The sequence below is a fragment of the Molossus molossus genome, unplaced genomic scaffold (assembly GCF_014108415.1).
Source record: "Molossus molossus isolate mMolMol1 unplaced genomic scaffold, mMolMol1.p scaffold_m16_p_8, whole genome shotgun sequence".
Classification (NCBI taxonomy): domain Eukaryota; kingdom Metazoa; phylum Chordata; class Mammalia; order Chiroptera; family Molossidae; genus Molossus; species Molossus molossus.
In genome coordinates, this window is record NW_023425402.1 from 7,955,422 (window position 1) to 7,969,322 (window position 13,901).

Genomic DNA, 13,901 nt, shown 5'->3' on the forward strand with positions numbered 1-13,901 from the left:
TACACAGTGTAATTTCCAAATAACTTTTAAAATTATAGCTAAGGCTTGTGTAATCTGGGTGATGAACCCCGGGCCATTGTCAGATCTCATGGCTATAGGGAGGCCAAATCCGGGGACTATTTCTGATATTCATTTCCTAGTTCTTGTCTGAGCTGTCTCAGATTTAATCAGGAAGGCTTCTGTCCAACCTGAAAAGGTGTCAATAAAAACGAGGAGATATTTGTAACCAAACTTTCCTGGAACTATTTCAGTAAAGTCTATGTCCCAATGTTCCCCTGGGTTCTGTCCACATAGTCGAATCCCCAATTCAGCATTTCCTTGTTGTTTTGTATTTATTTGAGCACAAGTAGGACAGCGGGCCTCGGTTTGCTTGGCATAATGGTGAAGTCTTGGAATGTAATAATCTTGATGAAGAAGTTCAATCAGTTTAGGTCCCCAATAGGTGGGTACACTGGTGAGTCTTAAAAATAAGATCTGGTCCTAGTGTCTCTACCAACAGAATTCTTCAATCAGGGAGTATTTACCAACCCAAAGAGTTTATGTTCCCTCTTAGCTTAGTTCCAAGTTCTTTTTCCTCTTTGGTATAAGAGGGAACTTCAGGGAGATTTTGTGGAGATAGCACAGATAAAATCTGGAGAGGCCCCACTGGTTTTTGGGCAGTCTCTCTTGCAGTCCAATCTGCAAAAGCATTTTCCCCGGCCTTTGGGTCACTGGTTGTCTGATTTCCTTTACAGTGAATGATGGCAATCTTTTGAGGTAGCCAGATGGCCTCTAACAGGGCTAGGATTTCAGCGTTGTTTTTAATTTCCTTTCCCTCTGAGGTGAGGTGCTCCTGATAGAGGGCCCCATGTACATGAGCAGTAGTGAATGCATATCTACTGTCAGTGTAAATGTTTATAGTCTTTTCCTTTCCCCAATGTCAGGCTCGTATTAAGGCTATAAGTTCAACCTTCTGTGCAGAAGTACCGTGTCTCAATGTCTGTGCCCAGAGTACCTTGTGTTACCATAGCAGCTCCTGCATATTTGGTGCCGTTTGACATGAAGCTGTTCCCATCTGTGTAGAGATCAGCTTCTGGGTCCGGCTAGGGTGTGTCTCTGAGGTCCGCTTGATGATTAGTCAAGGAGTCCAGGACCTCGAGGCAGTTACGAACAGGTTCTGCTGGGTCATCATCAGGCCGCAAGGTGGCAGGGTTTAGGGCAGTAGTCTTTAGGAACTGAATCCTCAGGGGGTCCAACAAGAGCACTTGATATTGGACAATTCTGGCATGGGACATCCATCGTTCAGGGAGATTCCTGAGTAGGGCTTCAACAGCATGGGGTGCTATAATCTGTAAATCTTGTCCTGGGGTCAGCTTAGAGGCTTCCTTAGTGAGCAGAGCTGTAGCTGCTATGGCCCTTAAACAGTGTGGCCACCCAGAGGCTACTGGGTCTAGTCTCTTAGACAGGTTGGCCATTGGACGTTTCCAGGGACCAAGGGCCTCTGTGAGTACTCCTTTAGCAGTTCCCAGTTCTCAGAGACAAATACTTGGAAAGGCTTATTGAGGTCAGGTAGGGTCAGGGCCAGGGCGCTGATGAGAGTCTCTTTTAGTTCTTGGAAAGCCTTTCCTTCAGTTTCAGTCCAAGTTAAATTGTTTGTGCCCTGGCCGGTTTGGCTCAGCGGTTGGAGCGTCGGCCTGCAGACCAGAGAGTCCTGGGTTCAGTGTCCGCTAGGGGCACGTACGCCCCCCCCCCAAAATGTCTGTCTTTCCCCCTGTATTGGCGTATAGGGGCTTTGCGATTTCCACAAATTGGGGTATCCAGAGGTGGCAGTACCCAATTGCCAGGCACATCAATAGTCAAACAGCTTGCCTGTGAGAATGTTAATAATAAGCCTTGCAGAGAGGTGTTGAGCCCTCACTGCAAAGAAGCCAATACATCCGAATACATCCATGACCGTTCAGACACTTCCCATACATTGGGGACGCAACAGCTGAGGCTCTGAGAGAAGCCTCCCCGCCGGCAAGGCAGGAGGAAGCGGCAAAGAATCACCATCTTTTTTATTCTTTCATGTCAATTTCCCATCTTCTATCATTTATAAATCTTAAATCCTTATTATTTTTATAATTTCCTTTCATAAGGCCCTTCTCAGGTGGAGACCCAAAGTACATCAGAGATATCATTTTATCCATGTTCTAGGAACCATAGCTCAGATCCATTTTTCTCTTTTTACATGTGAGTAAATTGTAGCACCATGAAAGAAAAAACTTTCTCAGTTAAACCAAAAAGAGCTTGATCCTCAGGCCTCTGGGGCTTAATCATGTTCTTTCTTTAAATAACCCAAGCATGACTTTACCAAATATCTTATCTTATATTCCCCTTGAGAGTGAGGACTGTTTGTATAACCCACAGCATTAGCAGAGACCCACATATAAGAGGCATTCTATACATCTGCTAAGTGAACAAATAATCACTCTTACTAGTGTGTATGTTCTTGCATTTGGAGTTTGTGTTTGTTTGTTTTCCCCTTATCCATATTCCAGTGGGGAAATAGACTTGTGTTAAGCCATCTGCATTGATTTGGTTTCCTTTCATAAGGAGAGAAAACAAACCCTTGAGGAATTCCAGGTCCTATTGGAATGACCCAAAGCTAATTCCAGGTCAAGAAAAAGTTTCTTAAAATTCAAACCCTGCAAAGGTTGTCAAACATATTTGACCAAAAGATTATACAGTATTATTATTAAACAGTATTTAATTATTTATTCATTTAAAGTGACAACAACAGATGTTAAACATAAACATAGATCAGTGAAACTTCAGTTCTTATGATTAAGAAACTGAATCTTGCCCTGGCCGGTTTGGCTCAGCAGTTAGAGTGTCGGCCTGCGGTTCAGAGAGACCCGGGTTTGGTTCCCGCTAAGGGAACATACCTTGGTTGCAGTTTGTCCCCGGCCCTGGGTGGGTCGTGTGGGTGGCAACCACTCAATGTGTCCCTTTCATGTCGATGTCTCTCTCTCTCTCTCTTCCTCTCTATCCCTCCCACTCTATCTGAACAAAAAAAAGAAAAAATGTCCTCGGGTGAGGATAAAAAAAAAAATGAGAGTCTTTAAGGAATCAAGTATCTGATTAACATAACATAGAACCATTTCAATAACATATATAACTTTTGCTTCCTAGGCAAATATTGGGGAAAAAAACGTTTTCCCTTTTAACAAGCTGAAAAAGAACCAAATAAATTCTATATTAATTTATTTTAGATTCATGTATCTTATTAAATTCATTATTTATTATATTTATAATTTCTTTCTAAGTTTTCTCTTAACAAATATTTTAACTTTCATAAATCTTTTTATCCTCCAGAAATAACCAGTTTTAGAACAGTTTTCTTTAAATATATATATATATATATCTTCTATCTTCTTTCTAACTTAATCTGAACTTTTAACTCTTAGAAATGTTGATTTCTTTTTGTGTGACAAGTAACTAACCTTCCTCAGATTGGCAAATATATTCATATTTTCAATAGACATTTTTTAAATCAATAGATCATTAACAGATCCAAGTCCATCTTCTAGTTTGGAATAAGAACCCAAAGTAGGCAAACTCAGGTTAATTAACATTTTAGTATATCCTCAGGGGGGTCCTGAAAGATGGGATATCATTTCCTTGGGGGCTGGGAGGGTTTACCGTTCTTCAGGGCAGACAGAGGCATTGTTAATAAAACTGTTTTTCTTTTCTTTTGAACCTCTGGACATTGACATTTTTCAATATATGGCATTTGATCCGGGTGTCCAGGGCTTCTACATATTTTCTGATGGACCATAAAAGCCAATTGAAAATGGAAATTACCCTTGGGTGGCCAATTAACCCCACAGGTAACCCATTCAAATTCACATAGGATCTGTAAGGTCCTGAACTTACTCGGACATTATCACTTTTTGTCCAAGCTTTGAAATCTTTAAAATTATCCAATAGGCATTGCAATGGAGTTTTTGTACCAGATTGACTTTGGCCCATGACAACAAAGGGAAGTGCAACCAGACAACAATAATTAGGAGGGCCAATAAACAAACAGAGAAAAACACAAATAGGGCTGAAACCGAAGTTATTGAAACCAAAAAACACAGACAGAACTGACTGCAATCAAAGTTCCCTGCAACATTTCGCTAGGGGACCTGGCCGGGGAAGTAATGCCGCATCCAGCCTTCCCCCTTGCCACTGAAAGCCTCCTATCAGACTGAACAGAAAACAGTACTCACCGGTGAGATTCCAGACGACTCAGATGAGTCCAGGCGCTCTCAGAATTCAGTTTAGAGCAGGGTTTGAGACCGGGCTAGGGAAACTGGGAGGGCAGGTGTAGCCTCGAGGCAGAGGAATGTCCCTCCCAGGCCTTCCCCCAGACCAGCCCCCTTGCAGCTTCGATAGCTGGTCTAGTGGTCCCGTCTGGGGCTTCCCTGTAAGGGGAGGATCTCACTGGGGCCTCCAAATGTTGTGGCACAAGAGAACCGAGAGACCACCAGAGCCAAATTAAAGCCAAATAGAGAGCAAACCCGGCTGGCTACTGATCCAGAGTTCTCGGAGATCAGCCCCAACTTTCAGCTACATTTTTATTTTATAGGGGGCTTGTTACAAACTTCTGCAGCTGGCATTTTTTGTTGGCCTTGGGGGAAAGCAAGCAAGTACAGAAGCAGAGGCAGTTATCGATAAGCAGGAGGGAACGGAGGTGGGAGGGAGCTGAGGCGGGAGGGAACTGCATCAGCACACGTCTATAGTCAGGGTTGTCCTGCTATTCATTCTATTTTCTACATTCTAAAAAATAATAAATGCGCTTAGAGGACAAAGTCGTTTAGAGGAGTGGCAGGCCAGCTGGTGCTTCCTCAGTTTGCCTCTGAAAGCTCCGCAGTTGGCCTTTTGTATTATTTAATCAGGACGAGGTGATCTGAGCAGGCCAGTACAAGTGTCCTAAACCAGTAAGTGTCAGGCTCCCGGGAACGAAGATGGTCCCTGCCGAATTTCAAAGAGGTGCCTGGGGAGTGAAAGAATCAGAATGGTATGTGCAAGTCATTCATTAGGGTGTTTTGTGATATTATGCTGCTATCCTTCAAGCTTGGGGTGGCAGGCTTTGTTTCCTTAATCGTCTTAAAAACATAGGCCTTCCTTGACTGCTTTCATCTTTTTTTTATTATTATTTTTATTTTTATTGATTTTAGAAAGAGAGAGAGGAAGGGGGAAAGAGAGAGAAGAAACAATTGATTTGTTGTATCCGGATGGTGCTCTAACCAACTGAGCAACCCAGCCAGGGCTGCTTTCATCTTTCTGAACTTCAAAGCCCAGTTTTCTTTTCTAGTCTCATATGAAAACCACCTCACCTTTCATTCTCTCTGCCCAGAGGCCCTTCTCCCTCAATGCCTTTTGTCAAAGTTCTAACCACCCTTAATGACTTAATAACAGTGCAAGATGTTCGCATAGAGCTTTGCAGTTCACAAACAGCTTTCACTTGTTTTTATCTCAGTTGATCCTCACAGCTCTTGGGTAAGTTACATAGATGAATTTTTTTAGGATTTTTTATTTCTTTATTGATTTTAGAGAGAGAGGAAGGGAGAGGGAGAGAGATAGTAACATTGATGAGAGAGAATATCAGTTGGCTGCCTCCTGCATGCCTCCCACTGGGGATTTGGCCCACAACCTGGGCATGTGCCCTGACCAGGAATCAAGCCAGCGACCTCCTGGTACATGGGTCAACACTCAACCGGGTATATATATTAAACTATATATATATATTGTTTTTTATCCTTACCCGAGGATATTTTTGCAATTATCTTCAGCTAGAGTGGGAGGAAGAGAGAGAGAAACATCGACATGAAAGAGACACATTGAGTGGTTGCCACCCACACGACCCAACTGGAGCCGGGGACAAACTGCAACCAAGGTACGCGCCCTTAGTGGGAACCGAACTCAGGACTCTGTGATCCACGGGCTGACGCTCTAACCGCTGAGCCAAACCAGCCAGGGCTTTTTTTTTTTTACATTCAATTTTTAATTTCTATTTTAAAATTGTAGTTGACATACATTAGTGTCAGATTGGACACTTACATACCTTACGAAATGATCACCACAATAACTCTAGTAACCATCTGTCACTGTTCAGAGTTATTACAATATTATTGACTATATCCCCTATGCTGTACATTACATCCCCATAACTTCATTTATAACTGGCAATTTGTACTTCTTAACCCTCTTCACCTTTTTGCCCATTCCCCACCCCCTCCACTCTGGCAACATCAGTTTATTCTCTGTATGAGTTTGTTTCTGTTTTGTTTTGTGTTTTCATTCCACATGTAAGTGAAGTCATACAGCAATTGTCTTTCTCTGTCCAATAGAATGCGTTTTCAGATAACTAACACTCCGGGAACCACAATGATTTGCCTGAATTCTCATAACTAGTAAGCAAGTAGTGAAGTAGTGAACCCCATTTTCTGACTGCAAAAGCAGTGTTCTTTCTGCTTCCCCCTTTCCTCCCTCTAAAGCCCAGTTCGAACCGTATCTTCTCCGTGGCGCCTTCCCCATTAAAGAAGAGAGACGTTGTTCTCTGCTTTCTGTATTCCTATATAGATTTAGCTATACCTCAACTCTAATAACTACTAAAGTTTTCCTCAAAAAACTTTAGCCAGAAAATGCTGCTCTCTCTGCATGAACCCAAACAATAACATTTTACCATGACTCTAATAAGTGCCATGGACGTTTGTCATTCCTTTTAACTACCTGAATCCCTTTCATGTGTTTCCTACTTCTCACTAAAACTGAAAATCCAGATATCCTCTCTCCTTGATTCCTTTGCAGTTAGGGATCAGGCATGAAACCCAAGTGCCACCAATTACTTACACCCATCCCAGACTGTGAGTTGGAACCTAGGGTGATCTGACCCTGCTTGCAGGACGTGGCATCATTTGTACGAGTACTGGTGTTGTCAGATCCTACCTTTACTTTAAATGTTGATATTTTGTTCATCATGGATGTTTTGCATTAAAAATTATCCCTTTAAATATTGCAATAAAATTGATTGCTGAATTATTTGCTGCCCTCATTCATCTTGTACCAAGGGGAATGTCTTGCTCTCCTCACCCTACTCCAAGTCCTGGAAAGATCACTCTGAATTTGTTCTGCAGAGAGTGGTGCTGCTCCAGTTTCTAAAGACCTCTGCCCTGGCCAGTTTGCTCAGTGGTTAGAACGTCAGCCCACGGACCAAAGAAAGAGTCACAGGTTCGATTTCGGTCAAGGGCACGTGCCTCAGCTGCAGTTCGGTCCCTGGCCCTGGTCGCGGTCGTGCAGGAGGCAGCCACAAGGAAACATCAATGTTTCTCTCTCTTTCTTCCTCCCCCCACAACTCTATCTGAAGATAAATGGAAAAATATCCTCGGGTGAGGATTGTAAAAAAACAAAAAACAAAAATAAAAGATAAAAGGTCTAAAGACCTCCATAGAAGTCTCATTGACAGGAATTGCGTTACATGGCCACCATTTCTGGGAAGGCAAGTACATTTTTTATGCTCTGTAATAAAGGCAAGTAAGAAAGAAAGGGGTTGGGAATGAATATTGGGTTATCCAGCCAATAACGTTTGCCATGGTAGTGTATATTACTTTGCTATTCACTTTTAATTTTACTTGCTAATATAAATGGAAAAGTAACATAGAGCAGAATCCTTATTAATTGATTTCTGGTTAATGGAAACACTGAACAGAATTAATTCCTTTATATTTTCCATATTGCCATCCTATCTGGTCACACTCGGCCAGATTCTTTTTTTTTTTTTTTTGTGGTACGTGCCCCTAGCGGAAACCGAACCCGGGACTCTCTGGTCCGCAGGCCGAGGCTCAACCGCTGAGCCAAACTGGCCAGGGCCAGATTCTTTTTTTTAACACTTTTATGAGTGGAGGAAGAGGAAGAGGTGAGTGTCTTGCTCACCTCGCCTTATATTAGCTCTGCCTTCATATAATTATAATATAATGAAATTCACCTACTCTAAGCTTCTAAGTTTTGTAACAGATTTCCCTAAAACATCTTGGAAAAAACCTTTTTAATAGTGTACTGAGTTATTCTTCATCCCCATGGGACTTGGAGATGAAGAATATCAGCACTTTATTGTCTAGTTCTTTTCCCAGTTTCAGAACCATCAGCCTTTCCCTTCCCTTTAAACATTGCCCCAAATTGTTCTTTATTTCAAGGGAATCACCTGCTTCTCCTCCCTCAGGCTGACATTCGATTGCTTCACCAGCTGAAGCTCAGCCTCTCAGCAAAGACCACAGTCCTCTAAAAGACAAGCAGTGTGTGCCCCACCCGTTGGGGCAATGACATCAGTTGTCTCTGAATGTTCCTTCCACAGAAAGATAGGAACTGTGCTTGGTGCTGGCTAGCCCGGTGCTTCTCAAACTTTAATGTGCACACAAATTCCCTGGGATTCAGTGAAAATACAGATTCTGATTCAGAAGGTCTGGGTAGAGCTGAGATTCTGCACATCAAACAAGCTCCCATGTGATGCTAATGCTACTGGTCCATATACCACACTTAGAGTAGCAAGGAACTTGAACACATATATAAGCATAAAACCAGAAGGGAAAGTGCCCCTGATCCTGCAGCCCTCGGTCCCTAGCAGGGCCAGAGTCAGGTGAGACAACATTGAAGGAGGCACTCAAGCTCTGGGGGTGCATACCCTGCACTTGCATGACCCCGCGAGTCACATTGTACATCCCAGGCACCTCACTTATCCACCCTTGTGCCAGCCCTGGTCACTACCACGTGGCATTTTGGTCAGTATCCCTCCAGACTACTTTCTGATACACACATGAACACATATGGAATCATATTGTGTATGATCATACCATATATAATTATAGTTAACATAGTATACATACAGTATTATATTCTTTTTTTATATTTTTTTCTTTATTTATTTGAGAGCGAGGGAGGAAGGGAGAGGAGGGAGAGAGAGAGAGAATTATTGATGAGAGAGAACATTGACTAGCTGCCTCCTGCATGCCCCCCACTAGGGATCAGGCCCATAACCTGGGAATGTGCCCTGACCAGGGATCGAACTGGTGATCTCTTGGTACATGGGTAGACGCCCAACCACTGAGCCACACTGGCCGAGCTAGTATTGTACTCTTATTATGTGTTCATTTATATCTAAATTATGCTATTTTATATCTTCAAGCTATGACAATTTAATCTCAGCAAATTCATTAAATAATCCTGCTCCTCTAATATGTACATAGTTGCTTTCTCTAAGTGGAAGAATTATGTATGAGTCATTATTATTTTCTCCCTCTTCATTTTATTTTATTTTATTTATTTATTTAATCCTCACCTGAGGACATTTTTTCCATTATTTTTGTTCAGATAGAGTGGGAGGGAGAGAGGAAGAGAGAGAAACATCGACGTGAAAGGGACACATCAAGTGGCTGTCACCCGCACGACCAACCAGGGCCTGGGACAAACTGCAACTGAGGTACGTGCCCTTAGTGGGAACCGAACCCGGGTCTCTCTGGACCGCAAGACTCTCAGGCTCCCTCAGGAATGTGCTAAATCTTCCCATATTTGCAGAGGCCTCAGAAGGATCATAACCGCCAGCTGCCAGCTGATCTCATAACCTCTGAGCCAAACCGGCCAGGGCTCCATTTTATTTTTTAATCCTCACCCAAGGATGTTGTTTCTAGTGATTTTTAGAGAGAGTGGAAGGAAGGGAGGAAAGGGGTGGGGAGAGGGGAAAGAGAGAGAGAGAAACATCAGTGTGAGGGAGACACATCAATTGGTTGCCTCCTGCACATGTCCCAACCAGGGCTGGGGATTGAACCTGCAACCCAGGTACCTGCCTTTGACTGGGAATTGAACCCATAACCCTTTGGTTTGCGGGCCAATGCTTCAACCACTGAGCCACACCGACCAGGGTTATTTTCTTCTTTATACTTTTCTGTACTTTCCAAATTTTCCATATTGGACATATAACTTTTTAAAAATATGTTTTTATTGATTTGAGAGAGAGAAACATCAGTAGGTTGCCTCCAAACTCACCCCACCAGGGACCAAACCTGCAACTTGGGCATGTGCCCTGCCTGGGAATCGAACAGGCCACCTTTCAGTGCACAGGACGACGCTCAACCAACTGAGGCACACTGGCCAGGGCATGGACCCACATAACTTTTAATTTATTGTTTGTTATCAAAGTAATACATGTATGGACTTGAAAAAAACCAAGCCATCTACAAATCATAATGATTAACAGCAGTTCTTGTCCCACCAGTTTCACTCCACAGAAGCAGCTGCTTTCAACGCTTTCGGTTGTTTCTTCTGCTATTTACTTCCTTGTTTCTGAATTACATCACTATTTTTAAGTTTTCAGTTATTTAGATATTTTTTAATTTTCTCAGTGAAGATGAAGATTTAACTCGACTTCCACATAACTTCTCCCACCATCATTCTCCTTAAATCAATATTCAGTGTTTACAACTGGCAAGCTCTCTGCAAAACTGGAAAACTACTCAGATTATGGTCAAACTCATGTCTACCAGCTCCATTTTTCCTCCTATGGTCATCTGTGTGGAGCTTTCTGTATTAGGGTTTCCAGAGAAACAGAAACAATAGGAAATGTATATATGGAGAAGGAAGAGAAATTGTATTTTTCACCCCTACGAAATTGATTTGTTTTAAGGAACTGGCTCACACAATTGAGGGAGCTGAAAAGTCCAAAACCTGTAAAGCAATCTGGCAGGCTGGAAACTCAGGCAAGAGTTGGTGGTATTGCAGACCTGCATCTGAAATCCACAAGGCAGGCCAGGAGCCTGGGAACTCAGGCAGTATTTCTATGTTGTCATCTTGAGGCAGAATTCCTTCTTCCTTGGAAAATTCAGCCTATGCTCGAAGGCCTTTAACTGATTGTATGAACCCACCCACATTATAAAGGGTGATCTGCTTTATTTAAGATCAAGTGATTGTAAATGTTAATCACATCTAAAATATACCTTCACCACAACATCTAGACTAGTGTTTGTCCAAACAGGGCGCCATAGCCCAGCCCAGTTGACACATAAAATTAACCATTATGCCCTTCATCCTCCTAAATAATCCCTCCTCTCCATGTTTATATTTTATTTTTTTAATATGTTTTCTTTATTGATTTTAGAGGGAGAGAGAAATAGAAACATCGATGAGAGAGAACATCAATTGGCTACTTCCTGCATGCCCCCCAGTGTGGCTCAGTGGTTGAGCATCGACCCATGCACCAAGAGGTCACTGGTTCAGTTCCCAGTCAGGGCACATGCCCAGGTTGTGGGCCAAATCCCCAGTGGGGGACATGCAGGAGGCAGCCAACTGATGTTCTCTCTCATTGATGTTTCTATCTCTCTCTCCCTATCCCTTCCTCTCTCTCTAAAATCAATAAAAAATAAATATTTAAAATAAATAAATAAATTAATTAATTAATTAATATTAACCAGTAAATATTTCCCAGGTGAATTAGGACAACCCATCAGAAAATTGTGCTGGGGGGCCGGTTTGGTTCAGAGGTTGGAGCGTCGGCCTGTGGACCAGAGAGTCCCAGGTTCGGTTCCCGCTAGGGGCATGGAGAGAGAGAGAGAGAGAGAGAGAGAGAGAGAGAGAGAGAGAGAGAAAGAAAATGAAAATTGTGCTGGGGTAGACAAAGTGGATGGGAGAATCAGTGGGTACCTCCAACCCCATCCAGCAGCTTTCTCGTCTCCATATCTTTCCCAGGGTGCTGAGGGAGCAGGAGGAAGAGTGTGGAGCTCAGACAGCACATTCTCTGGGGTAACTGCCTGGCCAGGAGAGAGAGAGTTTATTAGCAGCTCCATCCCTCAGGGTAGCATTAGTATAATTAGCTGGGTCTGCAACAGCTATCTGGTCATTTTTGTCCTAATGCTTAGGTTACAAACCTGAAAACCTCAAAGAGAAGACAGCACTAAATGCAAAAGTAGTTTGTTTGTTTTTTATCCTCATCCGAGGACATTTTTCCATTTTTTGTACAGACAGAGTGGAGGGAGAGAGAGGGAAACATCGATGTGAAAGGGACACATCGAGTGGCTGCCACCCGCACGACCAACCAGGGCCGGGGACAAACTGCAACCGAGGTACGTGCCCTTAGCGGGAACCGAACCCGGGTCTCTCAGGACCGCAGGCAGATGCTCTAACCGCTGAGCCAAACCGGCCAGGGCGCAAAAGTAGCTTTTCATATCTTTCATTGGTTTCAGACTTATAGCTATGACAACACATGGTACAACGATGGCGTTGATCACACCATTTTGCCTTAGAGGTCTTTATTTTCTTTAAACTGAATGCTTAATGATGGAGCCAAAATAATTGAGAATTCTTAAGAAATACATATTTTAAATTAATTTTTTTCCAAATGACTGTGTGTGTGTTAGAAAGAGAGAGAGATGAGTCAATGTTTCTTTGGGAACTGAGGGTGAAAATCTCAGAATAATGTAGGATGTGAAGCATGGCAGGTACAGTATCCAAATTGTGCATAGACTTTCCACCTACCTGCTTGGGAATGAACATATTAGGAGGGAGGCCCAGCTGGTGTGGCTCAGTGGATTGAGCGTCGTCTCAAGGACTGAGAGGTCCTGGTTCGATTCCCAGTCAGGGTACATGCCCAGGTTTTAGGCTCGATCCCAGTGGTGGCCATGCAGGAGGCAGCTGATTGATATTTCTCTCTCTCATATTAATGTTTCTATCTTTCTCTCCCTTCCTCTCTCTCTAAAAAAAAGTCAATAAAGAACATTTTTTAAAAAAGAAAATATTAGGAGGGAGGAAAGTATACATACCTTATGGAGCAAGGAGAGAAAAAGAGAACTGTAATTTCTGAACAAAAAGAGTGACAAAAAGTTCTCAAAGCAAAAATAAATTTAAAAGCCAGAAGCAAAAGGGATAGGATGTCCACTGACTTCATTGTGCTTAGATGGGAACTTTCCTGTAAAACAAGGAATTTGTGAGGCTCCCACTGTTGAAGGTTTTCTTTCAACTGGTGGGGTGGGGAGCAGTATGAGTCACAAGACTCTCAGGCTCCCTCAGGAATGTGCTAAATCTTCCCATATTTGCAGAGGCCCCAGAAGGATCCTAACCGCCAGCTGCCAGCTGATCTCATAAATTCCCTAAAAATGAAGACATGTGAATCCCATTTGTTCCAAGTAGAGGTAATAGGACAAACCAAAGTGTTCCATACTTGTAATTTTGAAAAAATGCTGAGTGAAGTGAAGTTTGTTTTTAGTTTGTTTTTTTTTTAATCTTCACCCAAGGACATTTTTGCATATATCTTCAGATAGAGAGGGAGGGAGGGAGAGAGAGAAACTTCGATGTGAGAGAGACACATAGACTGGCTGCCACCCACACAACCCCAATGGGGGCTGGGGGGCAAACTGCAACCGAAGTACGTGCCCTTAGTGGGAACCCAACCCGGGTCCCTCAGGTCCACAGGCAGATGCTCTAACCGCTGAGCAACCGACCAGCGCTGTCCTGTCACGAGGACATTTTCCATTTATCTTCAGGTAGAGTGGGATGGGGGGGGGGCATCGATGTGAGAAAGGCACATCGATTGGTTGCCTCCCACATAACCCTGACCAGGGCTGGGGACCAAACCTCAACTGAGGTACGTGCCATTGACCAGAATCAAACCCGCAACTCTTTGGTCCTCAGGCCAATGCTCTAACTGCTGAGCCAAACCGGCCAGGACTGGTGTTATTTTTATTGCAGGACTTCTTAGGGCCTTGAATAACATTCTGACTCTCCATCAGGGACAGTTGTTATGTAGGATTTTTCAAATTTATAAGAGATATTTCATGGAGCATTGATTAACATTCACCTAAAGTAGCTCTGAGGAAGACAGATCTAGATAGTAGGAGAAAGGGGCCAAGAAAATC